Genomic DNA, 14,761 nt, shown 5'->3' with positions numbered 1-14,761 from the left:
GTTTGCCTTTTGCTGTCATACCGACATGCCGTCGGTTCACAGCCCTTTGGACTCAGACTCAACTACTTTTTGTGAGTCTCTAACTTAAATATGGTAGATCAAAGGACTTGTCAGTTACTACAGTCCGGTGAGCTATTTGCTCAAAGTCTTCGTGCTGATAACTGATAAAACCTTCTGATTCTTTTCCTAGAACACCCCAGGAAACTAATAAACCTGTGCGATTGTGAACAACTGAGCGCTGGTCATTGTTACTGTGGTATAATTTGACCTGTCTTGATTTATACAAAACGATTTCCTAACACACAGAGAAACAGAATACAGAGGATTGACCACTGTATTGACTGACAACCAGCAGGGAGTTCCTAAGGATCTGGGGGCCCTTTGGGTTGTTAGACTTGGACTTGCTTTTGGGGGTGTCATTGATGCCAAACAGCCGTTCGTGCTCCTCTGAAATGTGGTTCTGCCTTGTATCTGTTAACTCTCAACAGCCTCACTCTCAATTTTTGCCTCTCCCTTCCTCAAACTATCATGCCCAGAGACTTTAGTGACAGCCCTTGGGCTTTTGAACACCAGCTTAGAGAATTTATCTGATGACCTTTGGTTTGATTTATACATGGTTATCAAGAACTATATTTGAGAGAATGGTACCGTTGGTAAATCCTGAAAACCTCTGTCTTAGTGGCGCCCCCAGCTTTTCTATTAGGAAGCTAATCTGCTTATCATATCCTTAAAAGAGAGGATTTGACCATTTAGAATGCATTTGAAACAGTCCTCCCAATTCTACAAGGTCAGAGACCCAGATCAACTAGAAAGACCTCATTAGTTCGCAGCAGACTGGGTGTTGATGGGCAGCTGCCACTGACCTCTGACAGATACTAAGCCGTTGCTGTAGGGGGTTGTGAGGTCAGCCCCAAGAAGCCGTGCTGGAAAAGCAGCCTTCTTCAATACTCTCTCCCTTCCTCTTCTGCCTCTTGGTAAAGGCGAGTAGAGGAACCAAAGCAGCTGCCCAGATATTTAAAGAACAACAAAATCGGTGTGTGGCAGGCACCGTGGAGAACTTCCTCTACATTTTCCAGGCAACCATTTTCATTCCTCGCCTCCTGGTGTCAGCAGGAATCTGAGCTGGCTCCCAGAAGTGACTTCAATGAGTCAAATGCTCTCAGCTGGTGTGTAATGCTTTGTAGGAATTCCCCAACTCATCAATCTAGATTTTGAAACAGCCCTGGCAAATCTCACAGCCACGCGGTTCCCACTGGTTCATGGCAAAACCCCAGTACTGCTACTGCCGCGAAATTGTTCAGCTGTTTGTGAGACTTCAGAAAGCCCAGGTCTAGCAGCTCATATTTATGTGCTGGTGTAGGATGGGGACTGTCCCGTTACAGGGTGGGCAAAGTGGGCGAGGGGTGGCGGGGGACCGGGAAGAACATTGCCATGTGTCGTTTTCTGTAGAAGATCCTCACTACGGTTTATATAACGCATTCCTGCAAGGCAGGTCTGGCCCCCTTCCCCATCATTTTGCAAATGAGAACAGGGAGTCCGTGCAAAGCACACAGCTGAAAACGTGGCCACGAGACCCCTGTGGAAGATGATGGGCTAGAGAAAGACAGTCCGCAGTCGAGGAAAGCAGTGGAAGGGTGCCGAAATGTGGAGGGAACGACAGGACATGGCGGTGGGCTGAGACAGCCTCAGCCGTGCAGTGCCCTGGCAGGAAGGACAAGCCGGAAGCCAGTAGGAGATCTATGAGCCGTCTTCCTCTCAGGACTGTCCCCTAGGCCTCCACTCTAGCTGCGGATCCGACGGTTGGATCGACAGTGGAGACAAATCCTTTTGTCATTCTGTAAGATGTGGAGGGCACTGACTGATCTGGCTGCTCTCTTTCGAGATAACTTGTTAAAAACTGATCTAGCAGGAGTGTCGGGAGGAAAGGCGGAGAGAAAGGAACAACCAGAGGGCAGCAGGCCACACAGCCTTAGTGTGAGAGAAAGCCCACGGTTAAACTGAAGGTTGCTGGTGGCAGGAGGCTCAGCTCAGACAAGGAAGTACGCATTTGGGCACAGGCCTCATTAACTGAGAAGAACCCTGGAGTTTGACATCTCTGAGCCTGAGTTCATTGGGAGGATCAGTCTCTGGAACTACCAGCCTGCCTTTCACCTGAGAACTCCGGTGGTGGACTTGGCATCTATAGCTGCCCTCCAGCAGGGTAACCGGCACTCAACCAGTCTTGGGAATAAACAGGTCCCTTTCCCTGCACCAATCTCAGTTACCGTCCTGCTTCTCACACTCCCAGTCCATGCGGAAGAGGCCTCCTCTCCCCTAGCAGAAGCATTAGTTACTCCAAAGGAATATGATCTGGGGAGTCTGACCAGCCAAGTGTGGACAGCAGAGGGACCTGGTGTGCAAAGAAGGAGAACACCAAAGGGAAGACAGCTGTGCCGGACATCGGCTGTTTCTCCAGGACAGATTCAACAATAGCAAAAGGACCAGGCAACAAGACTTGAGGTGTGTCTGGGGGCATTTACATAGAGGTAGCTACAGTTGTCCATATCTCCAGTTTCAGGGCATCCATTCCCCTCTTCTGACCTCCTGACCTCCGTGAGCACCAGGCAGACACGTGGTGCACAGACATACATGAAGATAACATATACCTACAAGATTAGATAAATCTAAAAGTAATTAAAAAATAACTAGACTCTATAAGAATTCGCAAATTTAAATAACAGAACTATCAATAAATGAGCCAGTCAGTTAAATAAACAGTTCTCAAAAGAGGTACAAATGGCCAATAAACACATAAAATATAGCCAACATTCTCAATCTATGGGAAAATGAAAATTAATACTGCTTTGTGGTATCATCTCTCCTTAGACAGAATGGCTCTCATTAGACACACAAAGGACCGTAAATGCCAGTGGGTGGGTGAAAAGTACAGTGAGTGGGAACAGAGACAGGTGCAGCCACTGTGGGAATCAGCATGGAGGTTTCTAAAGAATTAACCATAGGAGTGCCTTGTGACTCCGCTAGATAACCCTTGGGAATATGCCTGAAAGGTTCTACGTCAACACAGCACAGAGATACTTACACACCTCTAATGCAATCCTACTTAGTCTTATTACATAAAATATAATCAGTTATGTAAGCCAAATATCGGGGTAAATGCTGAAAGATCAGAGGAGCCAGCCACTAGAGAGTTCTTATCTCTACAGGGTCTCAGACTGAATAGGCAATTTTGTCACTACAAATCCTCAGACTGCATCCTGAGCTCCTGTCTCCTCCCGCCTTTTATTCCTCTCTCCACCCAGCCCTATCACTTCCTGTCTCCACCTCCCTAGTGCTGGGATTAAAGGTATGAGCCCCTATCGCTCGGCTCTGTTTCTCTTTTAAACTGTTATAATCTTGTGTAGCCTAGGGAGGCCTTGAACTCCTTGTCTTTCGGCTTTGTCCTCCCAAATGCTGGGTTTGAACACACATGCCACCCCTGCCTGGTCTCTGTGGCCAGCTAGTGGCTTAGCTCTCCTCTCTGATGGCCAAGCACGCTTTAGTTGTCAGAAACAAAGCATCACACAACACACCTATTATTATTCACACATTATTACTCACAGTATCTAGGCTATGGGTCCCACATAGATGTCTATAAATGGATGAAGGAAAGGATACTTATGCAAATGGAATTTTATTACGCAATAAAAGTGAAATCGTGACATTTACAGGAAAGCTGTTACAACTGGAAATCATGTTAAGCGAAATAAGCGCGACTCGAGCAAATGCATCACATATTTGTCTCTTCTGTGGGTCGCAGGTTTAAATACATATGTGTGCTTCTGAGAATAGGTTATGAAACTAGAGAAAGGGTGATGGGGAGGAAGGAAGAGCTCTTAAGGGGCTGGGGGAGAGAAGGCAATGGAATAGACGTGACATGAAAACAAGAATGGAAACTCTTGGCGGGGAGGAAGGGGAGGCAAGGTTCGGTGGGGGAAGACAACTGAGAAAACCATGACACAAGTGAGCGAAATGCCACAATGAAGGCCACTACTTTGCATGCCAATTTAAAGATTAATGAGAAAAGCTTGAAGGCAACACAGCTAATGACGTGCAAGGAGAAGGAAGACCTGAGGTGCTGTTTCCTAGGTGACCTTGTGCTCTCCAGACACTCAGAACTTACAAACGTTAATTTGAAATAATTCTATTTCTCTGGTGTCTGATACTGAGGCGTGTTATATGATCTGATGTATGACCATTTTTCAGAGCTATGGACTGAGTGAACCTTAAGGGCCATTGGTATCGAATGCCTTGTGCATGGTGCCCCCTGGTGGGCTATAAAAGAATATCATCATTCTCCTACAGTTGACACTTTTTTACAAGATTTGTGTCTTCCTCAAGCATGCTTCATTCATATTAAATTAGCAAACCTGGCTACCAGGCTTACATACCAATGAGAACATACTTTCTGAAAGAGCTTCCTTCAGCGATACTGCTGTGGTGATATTTTGTTTGTGCTATAACAAAAATAAAGCTTGCCTGAGGATCAGAGTGTGGAGCCAGCCACTAGTTAGCCATAGCGGCCAGGCAGTGGTGACACACACCTTTAATCCCAGCATTTGGGAGTCAGAGGCAGAGAGATCTCTGTGTGTTAAAGGTCACCCTGGGATACACTGGATTGATAAAGTCTAAAAAAGAAATAGAACCAGGAGGTTCACACCTTTAATCCCAGTACTTGGGAGTCACATGCCTTTACAGGGAGGTGGAGACTGAGGATTCATAGAGACAGGATCTTGCTCCCTTGGTTCTGAGGATTTCTTAGAGGTAAGAAGTAGTGGCTGCCTGCTCTGCTTCTCTGATCTTTCCGATTTCACCACCACCTAATATCTGACTCCAGGTTTTTATTATTAAGATCAACTAAAATTCACTCTACAACTTCAGTTGACCCAAGATCTTAACTTCCTGCGTCAAACAAAAGTGGCAGGAGCATGTTAACAAACTCCTGTGCCATCTTGAGGTGTCTCTTCTAAGTTTTGTTAGATGATATTATGACTTTGAGAGGCTGTGGAACCTTTAGGACATGGTGCTGCCTTTCTGGTGGCTGGCCACGGAAGGTTGAATGCTCCCACATTTCTTGCTTATTACTCTACTGAGGTGTGACTTACCCCTGCCACACCACACCTGTGTGGTCTCAGCTGTGCCGTGTGATTTCCCTGCCACGATGGACAAGAACTTCTGCATCTATGAGCCCAAGGAAACCTTTCCCTCTTGCCTTGTTTCTGGGTCATGTTTTGGTCACGGTGACATGTGTGTGATAAAAAGACACCACTTCTCATGTGATCACCAAATGGGTAGAGTTAGGAAGGTGTGCACGGGAGGTAGGGAAGATGAGCCACACAGTATGCACTTTGGAGGAATAGCTCTCGTGGAGGTTGTCAGGGATAGATGATTCCCAGCTGTGATAAAGAAGGACCTGTGGACACGGGTCATATTTTAGGGAAAAACCCATGCTGTTGTTAGTGCATAAGAGACCCACACTCCCCTCCCTTTTATGGGTCATCTCCTTTTCATAAGAGTTATTTATCCTGCTGTTTGTAGACAGCTAGGGTCCAGAAATCAATTTATATGGGTCATGGACCAGCACTGAGAAAACAGACTATAAACTATCCATGTGGACTACACACCATAAGTAAATATTGCTTTTTGAAACCTTAATAGATTGTACTTGTTCATGCCCATAGGGTCATGGCTTGCTGTATTTCTTACTATGGGTCTTCGTAGCAAGCATTTGAAAACCTAGATCCTTCGTCTTCACTAGGGTGGGGTTTTCTCATACTTGCTCTTGCCTGGCTTCTTGCTGGTGATTTTCCAAGCTAACTTTTCTTCCTTTACTTTGTTCAGGATGCTATTATAAAGTAACCTAGACCGAATATCGTGTATGCCTCAGAAACTCACTTCTCATAGCTCTAGAGGCTGGGAAGCCAAAGTTGGGGACACTATGGTAGTAGGGTCAGCTTCTGCATTGAGCCTTCTTTTGGGTTGCAGACAGACATTTCTTTATTATGTCTTCCTTCACATGGAAAATCAGGATAGAGTTCTCTCCTACCATGAGCCCTCCCTCTATGCCAAGAATCCAGTTACATCTCTAAGTATCTGTCTCCAACCACAATTGCTCTGGGCATTAAGGTTTCAAAATGTGGATTTTGGAGAGACAAGGTTACTCTGTAACACTTAGTCAACCCAGGTGCCTACTTGTTGCCTGTCCAGTGAGTGCTGGAACTCGGGATTGTTGCCTCCTCTGTAGAGCTATGGAGGTGTGTATGGGGACAGGGTGGAAGGTTGAATGTGCTGAAGTGTCTCTCTCTGTCTTATTTTGTACTTTATCCACTTTCAACTTGATACAAATTATACTGGAGTATCTGAGGAGCTATGAATTTAAAGAAGTCTCCCTTGTCCTGCTTTTTCTGGGCCTGCAGGAAAAACTGTCCTGGAATGTCACTTCTTGCAGACCTCCCCCTTGGCGTTTCTGCTTTATGATTACACTTCCAGACCCGAGGGCCACATCCTTGGTTGAAAAAAGTCTCTCCCAAATCTAGCATGACAAATGTTTATCCCATGGGGGTGGTTTTGTAGAAACTTTACTTTCTAGCCACAGGATTCAATAATTTAAATAATTAAAAAAATTACTACTGAATATTTAGGGGAAAAAAAGCTAGTCAAGTTTGAGCTGGTGGCTCAGAGTCTGAGGCTGGAGGATTACAAGATCCAGCCTGGATTATAAAATCTCTGGGCAATTTAGACTGTGTCTCAAAATAAAACCGGAAAGGATGTAGCTCGGGAGTCTTGAGGATGTAGCTCAGAGATGCACCACTTGCTTAGGATGTTTGATGACCGAGATTGAATTTCCAGTAATGAAAAAGAAATCACGTGGTTACATCTTGGGCTATGTAGATGGGGTGCATCCCAGGCTGGCTCCTCCTTGGGGTTCATTGTGAGCTCTTCATAGGCCATTTGTGGTCAGGGTATGGCTTCTTCCCATTTCTATCCAGTTCCCTAACATGGGAGATCTTCTCTGTCATTTCTTTGAAATACATAAAGCAGTTGCCATCAGTAACACATCCTGCTATTTCCTGTAGCTCAGCTTCCCACCCTGGAGGTGACCTTTTTTTCAGGTACAAGACAGCTCAAACTTGCTGTGGTGTGTACTGTGCCCCTGAGCCCAAGCTGTAATACCAACTGTGGTAACGCCAGGAGAGTTGGCTTCCCCTCAGCTGTCCTTCCTGCTTGGAGCCATAGGGAGTGGGAAGATGAACACATGCCTGCTTCACAAACAGATGCCCGTGTTACTGCATGCAGGCCCAGTGGTCTCCCCACATGATGTGACACAGTTGTTCAAAAGGCAAGGCAGTGGTAGAGAGAACTTTAGAACAGCAAACTGGTTTGTGGGGTATGGCGAGGACTCTCACTCTTAAGGAATCTTCTTGCTGTAATAGTGATTCACAGACTGAGGGACAGCAGACTGCTGAGTACCTTCTCGCGGGCGGATGATTGTGGCAAAACGATGTAAAGTGATACAAATCAACTCTTCGTAAGGTGTTTTCCAGTTCTGTGAACCTCAGGACAAAGGTTTCTTTGGCCATTCTTATCACTGAGGAGTTTCTGACATGCAACTCTAGACATATCACACAATGGACAGGCTGACAGTGACTGTCCAAGTCATTGAACGTAATGCTGTCTCTTTAGCACTGTTAGGGAGTAGGACACAAGAGCTGGGCTCCACCTTGATGCCTCCTCCTCTTTCCTTAGACCCCAAGGTGTGTGAAGTCCCTGTTCTCGCTTGCTCCATCCCACTGATGATGCACACAGAGGCAGTCTCTCTCTCCTAATCTCCAAGATATCTTTGTAGAACAAATCCCAGAAGCTCTGTTGCTCCCAGCCATCCCTTGTATGATGTCACTGGACAAGAGATTCATAGCCTCTGGTCTTATCCATACTTTGAAGATTCAGGTCAGAAGTCTCAGGAATATCTGTAGACCTACGGATGAAAGCTTGGGTTTATCTGGTCCAGCAGCTCCACTGCTCCCCCGTGGACATGCATTCACATTTAACAGGGGAAGCTAAATATGCATGAAATAGAGAGGAGCTGTCTTGTAAGGCACCAAAGGAAGACATTTTGTCTGTGATGCTTCTCTGTGAGGTAACCCTGCTCTGATATGGTCCTAGAGCCGCCCTCTTCGTGGCGTTGTGGCTGGGCTATGGGGGCTCTCAGACATTGAATGAATAGTCTATTTTTGTGAACTTCCTAGAAATTAAGTTGATTCCCTTCTCTGTCCTCCCACCTTCCTGTGAGCACCAAACATTCCGGGCTGTCTGTGTTTTTCCTAGTGCCTCCGGAGGGTCTCCAACTCTGGTGTTGGTACAACTCCTTCTTCTATGGTTTAGATGTTCATGTCCTTCACACCTCCTCCCCAGAATTCACCTTGAACCTTAATCCCCAACTCAAGGATATTGGGAGCTGAGGTTTTTAGGGGGTTATTAGGATGTGTGGGTGTTGTCCTAATGAAAGGCAAAAGAGGGGGTGTTCAGCCTTCCCTTCTACTCTCTCCTGCCTTCCATTGTGTGAATACTATGTAAGAGGCTTCGTTTTGGGAACAGAAAAGTGACCCTCACCAGATAGCATATCTGCCAGCACCGTGAACTTGAACTTCTCAGCCTTTAGGATGGTGACAAACTTCTGTGATTTATGAATGTCCCACTCCGTGTGGCATGTGAGAACAGAAAGTATGTATTAAGAGACTTTCCTTCCTACAGACTGCCTGGGTGCCTGACACAGATTAAGACTCAGAGCCACAGCTCCCGGATGGTCTATTTGGCAAGGAAAATGATCCTTTTCCCACCAGGAGCACTTCACCTAGACTTCTTTGAGGTCCCCATGCACTCAGATAAAGCTTGACCTGACTTAGCCGATGACTAGCCTGGAAGTAAATACCAGCCTGTCTACAAAGCTTTATTTCAAACCCTTGTTCTTGGCAACCACTAATTGTGGGCATCCCAACTCTCCCATTCTGGAGTGAGGCGACATCAAGAATGCAAATTTAACAAATATGTTCCTCGGGTACCATGATAAAATTGGCGACGATCTGGCTGGTGTGGCCAGACAATTGCCTACTGACAATTGCAGAGTGGAGAGAGTATGAATACTCTGGCTTCTGGATCATGATGGTCCTCACAATGGCTTTAAATCTGTGCTGGGGTTCCTTTACAGTAAGAGCCCTCTCTTGTCCCCAGCCCCATTATCTTCTTTCCTTAGAGCTGGTGGACCTTGTTCGCTTGGTCCCCTTGCTGGTGAAAGTCATCTGTATGCTTAGTGGCCTGCAACCCTTTTTTGCAGGCGTGTGTCTGTCCAGGGACTGTCAGTCTCAACTTCCCAGCTTGTCTCCACGTAGGCTTGCCCTTGAGTCCCTGCAGAACTCAGGTGATGATGGCTGGCTCCTTTGCAATAGCAAGGGTTGCATGCACTGTGCCTTTTCTCTTTCCGTTTGTCTTTGTTTCCACAAAAAATTATTTTGGTCCTGTGCATGTCATCCAAATAATAAAGGCCTTCAACAAAATGGTGAAAATAGAGGGAAAAAGAGGAGTCAGTTATATGCAGTTAAAGAGAGCAGGCAAGATGGCTCAGCAGGAAAGGTACCTGCCAGCGAGTCTGCTGACCTGAGCTCTCTCCCCAGGCTCCACGTGACTGCTGGAGGAGAAAGCAAACTCCAGCAAGTTGTTCTCCGATGCCCACATGTATGTAGTGACACACAGACAGACAGACAGACAGACACGGACAGAAAAGGGCGAGAGGGGTTGTCTTTAATTCTCTTCTGTTAGTAATCTTTCCAATTCTTTTGTTACCACAGACAGTAATAAAGCAAACCTACTTTCAAATGTTAAACTTTGCTACTTCTAAACTGAAAATTACTTTTTTGACGCTTAAGGCAGTTATTTCTGCAAAAAGATGGCTTGTGGGTTTATTAATTAAATAGAATGTAGGGAATGTTTGAAATATTATCATCTGGATGACTTTCCTCTACATGTATAAATACTCTGCAGTCTCACCATAATTAAGATAATATGAAAAGAGTTTGAAATATGGTGATCGCTTAAAACCTGAAAATAACTCTTTTTAGTGAGAATCATTATCTCACTAGTTTTATAACCTAATAAAAATAAGAGTAGGAGAAAAACCCTAGGCATTTTAATTTTGTGAGATCATATGCATTCTGTGGAGAGGGCAGCATTTACAAATTCCTACTTAAGAAGCCCCATCCTAGGTGCCCTTCCCTTGAGATGTTCCAAAGACATCACCCTTCCATGGCCTCTCAGCAGGAGCCAGAGGATGCAAAGCTCCACTTGGTTTGGATTCAAAACAAGCGATGACCTGCTTCACATTGGAAATGAGATGCATGGTGGAAATGCATAGTCTTTGAATTGGTTTTTTATGTATCTCTCGAAAGACCCTTCCTCTTCTCTCTGGGTGGAAAGTACAGGAAAGAGTGTTGTAGAAGCCGTCAGCCCTTCTGACTCTGCAGCAGTAATCTGAGAGTCTTCTAGAGTGTCAGTTCTGCTAGTGTGCATTGCCACACAATGTGATACATCCTCTGGAGACCTCCCCACACGTTCTCTTTCTGAGTGCCACCTCTGTTTGGTATATTTTGAAGAAGCAGATAATGGGATTTTTTTTTCTGGCTTTTTGAGACAGGGTTTTGCTGTAGTTTTAGAGCCTGTCCCGGAACTAGCTTTTGTAGATCAGGCTGGCCTTGAACTCACAGAGATCTGCCTGCCTCTGCCTCCTGAACGTTGGGATGAAAGGCGTGTGCCACCACCGCCCGGCAGATACTGGGATTGTTTAAAGAACACTTGCTGTATAATGATTTTTACTCTTTTGTCTTTTTGAAGGCCTCACCACCTAGCTCCCAAATAAATCACACATGGAGGCTTATTCTTAGTTATAAATATCCAGCCTTAGCTTGGCTTGTTTCTTGCCAGCTTTTCTTAACCTAAATTAACCAACTACCTTTTGCCTTTGGGATTTTATCTTTCTCTATTTCTGTATTCCTTTCTTTGTTTCTTTCTCTGTGTAGCTGGGTGGCTGGCCCCTGGTATCCTCCTCCCCTTGTTCTCTCATTGCTCCTTGCTTTCTCTCTGCCCAGATTTTCTCCTATTTATACTCTCTGCCTGCTAGGTCTGCCTGTGCTTGCTCCTGCCTCACTTTTGATGTGCAGCTCTTTATGAGGATCATCAGGTGTTTTATACAGGCAAAGTAACACAGCTTCACAGAGTTAAACAAATGCAACACAAACAAAAATCACACACCTGAAAATAATATTCCCCTACAAACACTTTCTGGCAAATTGGTGAATAGCAAAATTAGACTCTCTGTAGATTGCTGTGGGATAATGATTTTATACACTGTAGAGATTTATCACTCATATTAGTTTAATAAAATGCTAATTGATCAATATCTAGGCAGGAAGTATAAGTGGGGCAACCAGACTAAAAGAATTCTGGGAAATTCTGGGAAAAGCAGAGATACAGTTGCCCACCAAATGCAGAGGAAGCAAGATGAGAATGCCTCTCTGAAAAAAGCCACGTGGCTAAAAATAGACAAGAATTATGGATTAATTTAAGTTGTAAGAGCTAATTAATATAAGTTATAAGAGCTACTTAATAATAATCCTGAGCTAATGGGTCAAACAGTTTCTAATTAATATAAGCCTCTGTGTTTCTTTGGGACTGAACAACTACAGGACTGGGCGGGACTGAAACTTCCATCTACACTGGAGAATTAGTGTAGTGCAACAATCACTTAATACTCATTTCTGACTCCTTCCCCTTTCCCTGGTCTTGGTTTAATCACATTGATTATGTCATTTGATTTCTCAATGTTCTGTTCCCACCCTAGGGAAAATGAGAATACCTTATTGTATTACGTCCCAGGTTTTCAGGAGTAAAAAGGAATCACAGTATTTCCTCAAGCCTCATTTAATTGCACTGAATGTATAAATTTTCTCCTTTTTTCATTAGAATTGTTTGGCTAAAACATGGGGTGTAAACCTCTGGGCTGAGCTCTGGTAAGTATGAGCTTACAGAATGGGGTACTTAAAATAGGTTTCCAGGGGTTGTGAATGACAATGAACTCAAGAACATAACCTTAGATCTGCTGGTCTTGGAGCATAGGCGATTTTGTAAGAATTTCTTTGTGTGTGTGTGTGTGTGTGTGTGTGTGTGTGTGTGTGTGTGTGTTGGGTTTGGTGAAGATACTATTTCAAGTGTTGACCACTGTGAGAAAGCCATGGGCATTCTGTTAAGGTCCCAGGTGCTAAAGGTGTAAAGAAGAGAGAAAGTAAGAAACAGAGGACTGGTGTGTTTTGACAGCTATATGACTCTCCCATTTGGATGTATATGAAGTGAAATTTAGGGAAGACTTCAGCATCCCATACAGGCTTCTTAGCTGCCTCATGGTGTCCTGGTATCTACATGGTGTGCTTTCAGATTGGGTACTAAATCTTATGGACTGTGGGATAAGGTAAGTCAATATTTGTGCATTCATCAGCACACAACTACTTCCTAGTTAGGTTTCACTGGTCTCCTGTCATAAGGAACTTGTGTGAATCCACTGAGTGAATTACTTGCTTTGAAGTAATTGGCTGTGAATTTTAATCCCTTCATAGTTACTCACCTGCTGAAAGGTTGAGGTTTGGTAGGCACCTGAATGGATTCTAGAAATATGTTCTTTTGTCTGCCAAATGATAGACAAGAAGCCCTGCCAGGTGGCTGGGTGGCTCCATTTATTATAAATCTCGGAAGAGAGAATGTCAGTTCAGACGAGTAACAACACGGTGACATTTGGAGCACTGTGTGCAATATGAAGCTGAGGGTTGATTTGAGCTTCTGTAAAGGCTGTGTGTGCCCCAGGCCTCAAGTCTCAGGTTTTTAATGCCACACTATCTTTTTCACTTGGTTTAATTTTTCTCACTAATCATGTTTTCAAATATATCTAAAATAGCCAAGAATAGTATGACCCTTGATGATGCTCTGAACCACCTCCTATAGCCATCAATATTTCCAATTGTCTTCAATCAGTCTGCATGCCCCATTACACTAATGTCTCATCTGTGAATACTTCTTAGGAAACTACAGATACAGACTTCAAAATAACATAATCACAATATTATTATCATACCTGATAGCATTCTTATTTTAAATATGCCAGTCTATGTTTAGATTCCTTGATCTTATTCAAAATAGCACATTTATTCATGTTAGGACCTCAAGAAGTCCCTACTTAGTTTTGATTTACATATCTTTTATTTTTAAAAGTAATTATTTTTGTAATTTTAAAACTAAGGTTGAATCTTGATATGACCTGCCTTTGAGTCTTAGCTATTTAACTGTTTCTCCTCCCTCTCTCTTCCTAAGCCATTTGTCTTGGTTGCTTTCTCATTGCTCTGACAAAACATATGGCCAAGGTAACTTATAAGATAAAGCACTTAATTTGGGGGCTTACAGTTCCAGGGGATTGTAGTCCATTATCGTCATGGTGGGGAGCATGGCAGCAGGTAGGCAGACATGGTGGCTGAGAGCTTATATCTGATCAATAACCTCGTGACATACCTCCTCCTACAAACCCACACTCTGCAGCCCTTCTCAAATCAGTTCCGACGACTGTTGACCAAGCAGCCAGACATATGAATGTGTGGGAGACATTCTCATTCAAACCACCACACCATTTATCTGTTTGACAGATTGTTTTTGTTTTTCCCGTTTGATTTTGATTTCCCACACCTTGAACTTGGTTTTATCCTGTTGTGTTATTTGACTTGTTTGTATTTGTTGTATTTATAGCCTTGTTTGTATTGTGTGTGTGTGTGTGTGTGTGTGTGTGTGTGTGACAGGGTCTTGCTATGTATTCCCGCTTGGTCTTGAGTTTACCATCCTCTTGCCTCAGTTTCTTGAGTTCTGGGATTGTGGGAGTGCACTACCATGTCCACTCAGCCTACCCTTTCTAATTCTTATCAACTGGTAATGAGTCTAGAAGCTTTATTAAATTTTGGTTTATTTTTTGTAAGGGTCAAAAATATTTTATGGCCTTTATCAGCTACTCACTCTTGTATCATATCATCAGCCATGATTTCTGTGTGTCCCACTCTAATATTGGCTGTTGGGTCTAATGTGATTAGCATTATCTATGTATTTTAAGGTTTACCATCTACAATCACTGATGACTATTGCCTAGGCCCATATTTTCACAGGGAGTTGCAAGATGGTGGTTTTTAATTCATCTTTCTTTCTGAATTGATTGGAATTCTTGTTTAGGGAAAACGTTTTTTTTTTACATCTATTTGTTTAACCTGAAGCATGGCTCATAAAGGTGAGAAGGTAAATGCAGGATACTAAATGATATTTACCAAATTCCAGAATGAGTCCAGAAATACCTAATATGACCAGCATGATTTTAAGTCTTCAAAAATATAATTTGATTATAAAGTTTTCATATTTATTCTTTATTTTGCTTATTAATATTAAGCATCTTCATATATTAAGACATTTAATTATTTAATATATTTCAGTCAGTAGATTTCAACAAGGCAACCCACTGAATGTTCAGTTTTTCTATCTCAATCTTAACATGATTATCTCAAGTATATGACTGCTCTCATTTTGTACTAGATGCTGTTAAATTATAAGCATACTTAGAAACCAGATGCATCTGTCACAGGCAATGTATAATGTTAATGTA

Source organism: Myodes glareolus, chromosome 2, assembly GCF_982192425.1.
Source record: "Myodes glareolus chromosome 2, mMyoGla1.1, whole genome shotgun sequence".
Lineage (NCBI taxonomy): Eukaryota > Metazoa > Chordata > Mammalia > Rodentia > Cricetidae > Myodes > Myodes glareolus.
This window is presented reverse-complemented; position numbering follows the sequence as displayed.